Source organism: Macaca mulatta, chromosome 4 (genome assembly GCF_049350105.2).
Source record: "Macaca mulatta isolate MMU2019108-1 chromosome 4, T2T-MMU8v2.0, whole genome shotgun sequence".
NCBI lineage: Eukaryota > Metazoa > Chordata > Mammalia > Primates > Cercopithecidae > Macaca > Macaca mulatta.
The window spans coordinates 148,449,405-148,459,142 of NC_133409.1; the positions used below are offsets into that span (position 1 = coordinate 148,449,405).

The 9,738-nt window shown below is 54.8% G+C and overlaps 1 long non-coding RNA gene across 1 annotated transcript; it reads right to left on the minus strand.

Moving 5' to 3' along the window:
• Nucleotides 1-884: 884 nt before the first annotated feature.
• On the minus strand, nucleotides 885-2,976 carry LOC144340427 (uncharacterized). The gene is made up of 3 exons (XR_013416534.1): nucleotides 2,841-2,976; nucleotides 1,346-1,434; nucleotides 885-1,003 (listed from the first exon to the last, which is right to left on the minus strand). It is a non-coding gene; the product is annotated as an uncharacterized LOC144340427 (long non-coding RNA).
• Between the last annotated feature and the right edge of the window lie 6,762 nt (nucleotides 2,977-9,738).

A 9,738-nucleotide genomic window follows, 5' to 3' on the forward strand; every position in this document is an offset into this window, starting at 1 on the left:
CCTTGTGTACACCCATGAGATTGTCCCCAGGGGTTTACACCCCAAGCGCAGTAGCGGGCGCAGGACATGTGTGTCTTCTTCCCTACAAGGTGCAGCTGAATTGTGCTCCTAAGGAGTGGTATTTAGAGTGAGTAGTTGGCGGGACACAGTGGCTCACGCCTGTAATCCCAGCACTTTGGGAGGCCAATGAGGGCGGCTCACGAGGTCAGGAGATCAAGATCATCCTGGCCAACATGGGGAAATCCTGTCTTTACTAAAAATGCATTACAAAAATTAGCCGGGCGTGGTGGCACATACCTGTAGTCCTGGCTACTGGGGAGGCTGAGGCTGGAGAATTGCTTGAACCCGGGAGGTAGAGGGTACTAACCCAAGATCGCGTCACTGCACTCCAGCCTGGGCGACAGAGTGAGACTCCATCCCCTGCCCCCGCCCCTCCCCAAAAAAAGGGTGAGTAGTTTCCATTTTCCACATCAATAGGGAGACGTTTTTGACAATCCAGCGGGTAGGAAATTGTATCTCACCATGTGGTTTGATGTACATTTCCCTTTTTACAGGGCTCTCCATACACTTTCCATAGATTCATGTCCCCTTCAGTTTCCTCTTCTGTTCAATGCTTTTGACCACTCTACTTTTGTCTTTTGAATGGAAAATATATTCACACGAATTACACTCAAATGTCAACAGTGTCTTAACACTTTTTATTTCTCTTTTATAGTAACAGGACACTTCGTTTGTGGTGGCCCTATCAGCGTCCCCTGTCTGGAAAACATCCCCCAGCTTCCCACCTGCTCCGGCCATGTGGTCCAAATTGGAGCCCAACTCTCACCTGATCCCGCCCCACAGGTCACAGGGATTGGTCCAGGGTTAGGCACGTGACCCAGTCAGACCAATCAGAGCCCCTCTCTGGGCTTTTTAACTGGAGGACGAGAGCGATTCTTTCCCGGTCGATCATGAAAATGTGAAGACATGAGGCCAGTAATCCTGCTTCATAGAGACACATAGCCTGCGACCAAGAAACAAATACCAAGGGAGAGAGGAAGGGAGTGAAAACGGAGAGGGCGTGTAGGCAACCAGACCTACCACACGTGTCCAGACACGCCGCGGCTCTGAGCTCCACTGACTCGCACAGACTGGGGGGATGAGGCCCGGCCAGAGACCTGCCCCTACCATCAAGGGTTGCCAGCCTTCTGCAGGGCACCCACCAGGTCTGATGTGCCCAGGGCTGGGGAAGACCCTGGCTCTGACCCTTTAAATCCAGGCTGCAGAGAAGCCTGTTCCTGACGCCGAAGCAGCAACACTGACCAATTCCCAGCAGGACTTCCGCACAGGGCCTGGGCCTGCTCACCTGTGGGGAGGCGCTGGCCAAGGGCATCCCTCGCCGCTCGCTCCTACCCCCGTGGGCCTCGAACGGCCCCTTCCCGCTGAGTCAGAGGCCTGAAATAAGAAGCGTGTTCCAAAAGATGTGACTTTTGGGAAAACTTCAGCCAAATCAATTAATGATAAAACCCTTGAGCAAACACAGCTACTTTTATCATTTTAGAATGTTGTGACTGGAGCAGCAAACGAAATTAAATTAAAAACACAGAGACTTCAGGTCAGAACCCCAGCCGCTCTTGTTGGTTTTTAATCTCCTATTAAACGATATATCTTCTGATGGCTTTTGTCAGCTTATTTAATGTAATAACCCAGGACATGTGGCCCGCTGACCTCCTCATTCCCCCCACATGGCTAAGGGGGAGGGTACCACTGGCAGCCAGGTCCACCCACAAGCTTAAAATGGGGATGGGAGGGGGGCAGCCGTCATGGGGAACGGCAAGGGGCCACAGAGGACTCTGGAGACTGAGCTTCACTAGAGCTCTGTAGGCAAACACAGGGCACGGAGGTGCCACGAGGCCAAAAAGCTTTCCCAAGTCACATTCAGAGCCAGGATTGGAACCCAGGCCCCCCGGCAGCCAGCCCACAGCTCAGTGTCCAGGAAAAGGGCCGAGTGCAGGGCTGGGAGTGTGGTCCTCAGTTCTCCACCCCCTCTCAGGGCATTAGTAGTGGGGCTTATGCAGCTTAGTCTGGAAGACGGAATCAGAGTCCCAGTCCCCAGGAGATCCTGGCCTGACGGCAGAGGCCTTTCCCATGCTCGGGGACTTCCCAGTGTGAGGATGGAGACACAACCCTGCCCTCAGGAAACTCCCAGTGAGGTGCAGACACAGACAAATACAGATGGCCAAGCCTCCAAGTAAATTGTTTTGGTGAGAACAAGAAAGGGTGGCTTGGAATGTGTGTTGGCTTCACCAAGAAAGGCTTCCTGGAGGAGGCGGAGAAGGAGGCAATCTCAAGACAGCTTAGGCAGAGGATTTGTGGCAAGAGAGAGAAGCTGCAGCGGGTGAGGGAGAAAAGACACAGGGCGCATTTCCTCTATGAGTTGACTGTACCCACACACAGGCACACACAAACATACAGGCCTGTGTGCACACACTTACACCTATGCGTACGTACAAAACCATGCACTCAGAAACACAAGCTGACATACCAGGCATAAGGACACATGGGTCTTCTCTTACCATCATGCATGCACACACATGTACATACACACATGCATTTATGCACATACACCTGTACATGCAGTCATAGACAGACCTACACGCTGGCCAGGACCAGGCTTTGAATGAAGTCCAAATATGCTCTGTCTGCTCTGCTCTGCTCTGCTCATAGGTATGGGGTCCTGCACTGCCCCCAGCCATGCTTGGGGCCCCCAGCAGCTGTACTGCCTGTTAAAAGTTTCTGAGCCCCCTGCCTGGGCTCTGTCGGCATCCCTGCCCCTGCCATGGTCCTGCCCCCTGGTGTACCTGCTGCCTTCTCCCTGGCTCTGTGGGCGGGCAGAGAGCTGGGGCTGGCCAGGAGGACGCTCCTCGGGGAACTTCGTAGAGCTACCCACAGGCTAGGGAGAGGTCTCCGGGGCTTGTCTGGGCCACTGCCCAGCCTCAGAGCAGGATGTTCCTTCCCTTTCAGCCACTTGCTGCCTCCCTCCTTTCCTCTCAAGGTCTCTGACAGGTCAGGTTCTTTCGAAGACAATTCAGAGGAAGATTACATGCAGGAAGTTTTCTGAGAAGAACACCTGTGAGGAGTGACGCAAGCAGGACTGGGCAGACAGAGGGACTGGGCTGCTCTGTGGTCACAGCAGAGGCCTCAGCCACCCCAGGGAGGACAGAGGAGGGCAGGAGGCCCTACAGCCTGTCCCACATGGGGCAAGGGGATCTGCCTTCACACTGGTGCATTTACCAGCAGCTGGATGCTGGCTGTCCCCAGAAAACGCTGCAACCTCAAAGGAAGAGGCCAAGGGTAACCACAAGGAAGAGGAGCTCAGCTTGGTGCAGTCAGTTGTCCACATCCCCCATGGCTGGAGAATGGGCACTGGGGTCCTGAAGGGAAGTATGTGGGCAGCACCTAGGTGGCCACTATAGTCTCCAAAGGATGAGGCGCCTGACCCCCTCCTGCTGTGGGCCTCACTCACGTCCCTTCTGCTGCAGTTGAAGTCCCCTCTCTTGAGTCTTTCTGAGCCCTGCTCCCCTGTCTGTCCTTCCCGCTTCAAACTATCGCCTTAAGCTGGTGTGGACGGCTCCATATTGCAGGTTTCAGATTCCCTCACAGGAAGCCAGAGGGTGAGGCTCCCTCCAGCACCCTCTCTCTCGCCTCTCCTGAGGCCCAAAGTCACCTCTGAACACAGGGGTGCTGAGTCATGGGCGAAGCGATAAGGACACCCCCTCTGACTGCAGTCCTTCGTGACTCAGAGCAGTGGGACAGGGGCTGAGTCTGATTTGCTCTGGGCTGACAAGACAGCGGTGTGGGCTTGTGACTATCATTCAGCAGGCTCTGTGGGTGGCAGAATGACAGGATCCCCTCTTACCTCAGTCCTCGGTTGATGTCCCCACCACCCCTGTTTACTCTCACACACACAGCGCTGGCAGGAGTGGGAGCTGAAATGCTTTGGATTTGAAGCACACTTCATTTCTTCTTCTCCAGGGAAAGTGTGAGCTAGAGAGTGCCGACTTTGAGACCAAGGGGCTGTTCCCCCTAGACTATATTTCATCTGTCCTAAGGAACACATTTGTTTCACACTTTAATATCCCTGAAATTGAAATCTGTCTAACAGTTGGTGGCATATCCTAGTTTAATCAGCAGCATTTTCCCCCTTCATGGTAAAATAATGGTTCCTTTAAAAATCACTGGCATCCTAGATTTGATGAGACTGGTACTTTGCATCCACCTGGGAGGCAATGCCAACCTCTCCACCCAGGGAGATGAGGGAGGCGAGGGAAGGAGACCGGAGGCTGGGCTGCTTTCAGCACCCAGGGAGGTCAGGGAGGGGAGAGATGGGACTAGAGGCTGGGCTGCTTTCAGCACCTGGGGAGATGAAGGAGGGGAGGGGAGGGGAGGGGAAGGGACAAGAAGCTGGGCTACTTTCAGCACCCAGGGAGTGAGGGAGGGGAAGGGAGGGGACCAGAGGCTGGGCTGCTTTCAGCATTCCCTGCATCAGGCTTTCACTGGGCAGCTTCCAGATCTGGGCCCTCCCAAGGCCTCCTGCAGGCAGATGAAGAGCAGAACCATGTTTTGGAGCCAAACAGAAAATTATTTTTGGAGACTCAGGGCAGAAGTTTACCTCTAGTGCCCTGCAGACCTCAGCTGCTGGCGGCCAAGGTCCTCCTTCTGAAGCCTAAATAAAAGTAGCTGAAGCTAGTCCAGCCTCAGCAGCTGGGGCGATGACAGCGATGTGAACGTGGGTGTAGATGTTCCAGGGAAGAGGGCTTGGGGCTGCGGCTCCAGGTGAGGCCTGTTGAAGTGTTAATGGGCACCATCTTGAGCTGAGAGAATTAGCCCCATGGGGCAGCCAAATGTAAAAAGCCTGGGAATTTAGAAAGAAAATGCTGCCCTGGAGGAGAGGCAAGATGGGAGAGTTCCGGATGCTGAGCTGAGTGGAGGAGAAGCACGTTATGGACCTCGTCTGGCACAAGCAGCAGGGAGCCCCCGACACTGCACTCAGATGCTGGCTCTCATCGCTGCCCTAGAGGCTTGGTGAGCTCCCAGATGGCCATCTCAGCAGACTCCTGTGGGGCAGGTGGCAGGAGGATGATACTGAGATCCATGCCTCTTTCAACAAGCAGCAGAGACAGGAGAAAGCTACTTTGGCCACAGGGTCAGTGGTGGGAGCAGGTGGGAGCCAGCATCTCCAGAGGGAGACTCCAGGCAGAGAGGAGGCTGAAGGACCTGCTTGGCAGTGTAGGTTGAGAGCCCCACTGTGCAAGACACAATGCTCCCTCCTCACCCCCTCCAACCTGAGCGGAAGCAAGGCGCTCTGGGAAGCCTGGTTTGCAGGAGAAGGCCAGGAGAGCAGGGCCCTGGAGCCCAAGCCCTGCAGGATGCCTGGCCAAACCAAGCCAGCTTCATTCATTCCTCCGCCCCATAAACACCTGCTGAGTAGTGAAGCAAACAGGCAAAACAGACTCCTCTGAAGGAGTCTACGTTCTAGTGAGGGGAGAAATACATTAAACAAAATAAACACAGAATGACATTGGTGCTAAGTGCCACAAAGAAAAATATAACAGAATGAGGAGGTTGGAATGAACAGGAATACCGCTTTCTATCACGTGGGCAGGGAAATCCCTCTGCACAGATGTGACGACAGACCTAAGTGAAATGAGGGCGGGAGCCTTGGGGGCATCTACGGGAAGCTTCCTTCCGCTCAGCACGCCAAGCAGTGGTGCAAAGGCCCCGCCAGGGTGGGACTCGGATGGTCCCAGACTAACAAGAAGATCAGGGCTGGAGTGGAAGGAGACAGTGAGCAAGAGGGAGATAGGTGCGGGGAAGGAAGTGGCATCCAACCCCACAGGGCTTTCTGAGCCATGGAAAGGACTTTGGCTTCCACTCTGAATGTAAGGGAAGTCTACAGAGGGTTTGAGCAGAAAGGGGTGACCTGACTTTGGTTTTAACAGGATAACAGACAGCAGGGGCAAAGGGCAGGCAGCAGGGACGCTGTTAGAAAGCCATTGTAATCTCCAAGCAGAAGATGACAGTGGCTGGATTGTGGATATATTTAGACGGCATAGCTGACGAGATTTGCTGACAGATTGGATTCGGGATGTGTTCCAGTTATCTATTACTATACAACAAACCACCCCCGATCCTTGGTGGCTTAAAACGACCACAGGCATTTATTTTGCTTATGAATCTGCAAAATGTGGGCAGGACTCAGTGAGGAAGGCTCCTCTCTGCACCACATGACGTCAACAGGACGGCCTGGGAAGCTGCGGAGCCACTTGCAGGGTGAGTCTCACATGGCTGGTGGGTGCAGGCTGATGGCTGCAACTAGGGCTTGGCCTGGCCCATCTACCCGAGGTCTCAGCCCCTCCTCATGTGGGCCTCTCCCAGGGCTTCCAAGGGCAAACATCTCAGGAATCCAAGGCAAAACCTGCAGGGCTTCTTACCATCTAGCCTCGGAAATCCCAGAACATCACTTCCTACTGCCTTCTATTGGTCAAGTGAGTCACCAGGGCTAGCCCCGATCAACGGGAGAGGAATTAGACCCCACCATCTCTCAGCGGGGAGAACAAAGAACTTATGGCCATCATTACTCTGCCACACAGTGTGAAAGAGGTGAGGCGAGGGTGACTCCAGGATTCTTGGCCTGAGCCACTTACGTCCTGGTGTATGCCACTAGTGAGGCAACTGCTTCTCGCTCACCTTACCCTCCAGAGGCCGAGCTGTGGGCCTTGTCCAAGCCCCCTCCCTCACAGGTCTTATTTCTTCCTGTCAAATAAAGGGTCTGAATGGGAAGACAGTTGTCCCTTCCAGCCCTGGGACACTAGCCACAGGGCGGGGAGCAGCTTCCTTATGGGGTCCAAGAGACGAATGTCCCCTCCTCCCAGGAGCTACTCTTAGAACCTCGGGCGGGAGGCCTGAGACAGGGCTGGGGTGGCTGGCTGGGAGGCACTACAGAGCAGGGGCCTGGCCTGCAGCCCTTCCCCTCGGCATCCTGCCTCTGCCTCTGGGCCAGAGCCACCCATGTGTCCTACCCACACTCAGGAAAAAGGTGGACAGGCCCTGCCCGTGAATGCCAGGTTCTGGTTTCCAAGCCTTTATCTCTCAGGGCATGGCCAGGGATCAGGAGACCCAGAGGCAATCAGCTGATCACCTGTCCACTGTGGCCCCACTCTGAGCCAGGCAGCCTGGGTGGGGGCCTCTGACATGCTTTTCCTGGCGCAGAAGAGGGCCCGGAGAGGGGCTGCTGCCCATGGCTATGAGCACACGGCTCCACCCAGCCTGGCCCATCACCCTGCACACACACCTGAGATGGCTGAAAGGTGTATGTCTCCCTCCTGCAGGCAAGAATAACAGAATATGGACTCCCCACCCTGAAGAAAAGACTCTAGCACAAACTCTCATGTGCCCATGAATGTCCTGGGGTGTGTCCTTAAAATACTGAAGCTGAATCAAAGGTTCTGCGTTTCCACCCAGTCCCCAGGTGATGCCAACGCTTCTGGGCCACAGGGCAAGGGGCTGGTCTAGCCAGACCTGCGGCTTCCCAGGTGGACACCCCAGGAGACTGCAACACAGCCAGCCTGGCTAGAGGGACCATTGTCCAGCCCCTCATCTCACAGATGAGATGGACAGCAGCTGTGGCACGCCAAGCACCTACAATGCCACCATACCAGCTGGGCTCTGGAGCGAGAACACACAGGTGGATGGGCTCTGTGACCTTGGGCAAGTTCCTTTGTCTCTCTGGGTCTCTTTGCTCATCTGCAAAATGGAAAGAAGCCTGGAAAGCAGGAGAGAAGGATGGGTCGGGAGAAAGGGGAGTAGAGGGATGGGGAAGAATATTGTGCAGGTGACCTGGGGGGGAGCACTGAAAAGGAGAGGTGAAGGGAGGAGGGGCAGAAAGAGAAGGCAGGGGAAGAGGGGGCAGGGCGAAAAGAGGCAGTCAGGGAACCTTGAAGAGAAGGGCACTCAGCCAGAGTCATAACTGTGGGATGGTGGGAGAAGGAGAAAGTGAGGAAGAGTCTGGGGCTGGGGACCGGGACAGCCTGGGTGTCATGGAGGAGGTGGGCAGGGAGGGTGGGCCCGAGGGGGATGCAGTGCTCTCCCTTCGTCCCAGGCTCTCAGGTGCCAGGGAGAAATGAGATTCTAGCTGCAACCCTTCTGGGAAACATCCTGCCTTTTCATTTATGGGGAATAAGTAGAAAAATGACTGGAGGAGGTGCCACCACATTATTATTATTTTTTTTTTATTTATTTATTTATTTTGGGCAATTGCAGCAAAAATGTCTCCACTGGGAGTGTAAAGCCCATCAGGATGGTACACAATGGCCGGCCGCCTTCAGCAGGCTCAGCACCTGCAAGCCTTCCTCCACGGGGCCATATTTAACCAGGGGTCCCTGCGGCCCAGACATGCCCGCAGTCCTGCAATGAGTTGCAGAGTGGAGGTAAAACACTCACCACCAGGCATCTCTCTGGCAAGCCTGGCCCTGGTTCCACCCAGCTCCACAACACAGCCCCGAGAAGGGACACTGAGGCACAGGAGCTTCTCCATCCCTTTCTGGACCACCAGACCCACTCATTTGTACTGGCTTTTCCCACCCATTCAGGGGCTTCCTGAGACCAGAGTTGACCTTGGGCCTCCTTGAAGAAAAGAGAAATGGCTCTCTGTGCCTTCCTATAACCCACACCCCCAGTGAAATCGTTCTCTTTTGATTTTTGTCCGAAACAGTTCTTTGTTGTCTAAGACTAGGAGGGGACAGAGAGGAGAGGCTGGTGGCAGTGGGAGGGGGACAGGGGTCCTTGTAGGAAACAGAGGAATTATGTCAATATGCTGCCAAGGGTAGAGGCTGTCATCACGGGCCTTTACAAGGCGCTGTGGCAGTGAGCGTGCAGTGTTACACAAGGTGTAATTCATAAGGGCCCAAAGCCGGCAGTGCCTGTGGAGCTCAGCCCAGGGGCTGGGGTGGCCCATGCCCTCCTCCAAGGAGCAGCAGCCCCTGCCACCCTTGGCGCACACTGTACCTTGACATGGAGTGCCCGCCCCTCCCGAGCAGTTGTGACTTTACTCATTTCTCAAGGCCCGGCACAGATGCCACCTCCTCTCCAGAGCCTACTCTGAGCCTTCCAGCCTAGGTCTCCCACCTTCCCTGCGCTGCCCAAAGCCAGCTCAGAAACGACATCCTGTCCTTCAAGAAACCCACCGCGCCCTGTGGTTGGCCAGGCTTCTTTCTCCAAACACACTGGGAGTTCCTTAAGGGCAGAGCGGCCCTTGTCCTGGCTCCTGTGAAGAGCCTTTGGCAACTCCCTCTTCCTGTTTCACAGGAGGAGCCTCACGACTCAGCGCTTCCGCACCCAGCCTCCTGGCCCTAAGCACGGAGAGCCGCTGTCTCATTCCCCTTCACGGCCCTTAGCCCCCCTGGCTCTACACATTTGAGCTCTTTTTTGGTTTATTGTCTATTTCTCCTGACTAGAATGTAAACTCCGTCAGGGTGACTGTTTTTGTGTGTTTTCTTCTCTGCTGTATCCCCAGCATCCGGAACGGTGCCCAGCACAGAGTAGGTGCTTAGTAAATGTTAGTTACACCCAGCTCTTTACAGAGTGAATTATGCAGTAGAGTTTTTTCTTGCCTTGATCTATACACACGCAGCAACCGAGGAGAGGTGATTTGTTCTGCACTGGAAAGCGCGGGGGAGAAGGGAGGTCTTTCATACCACT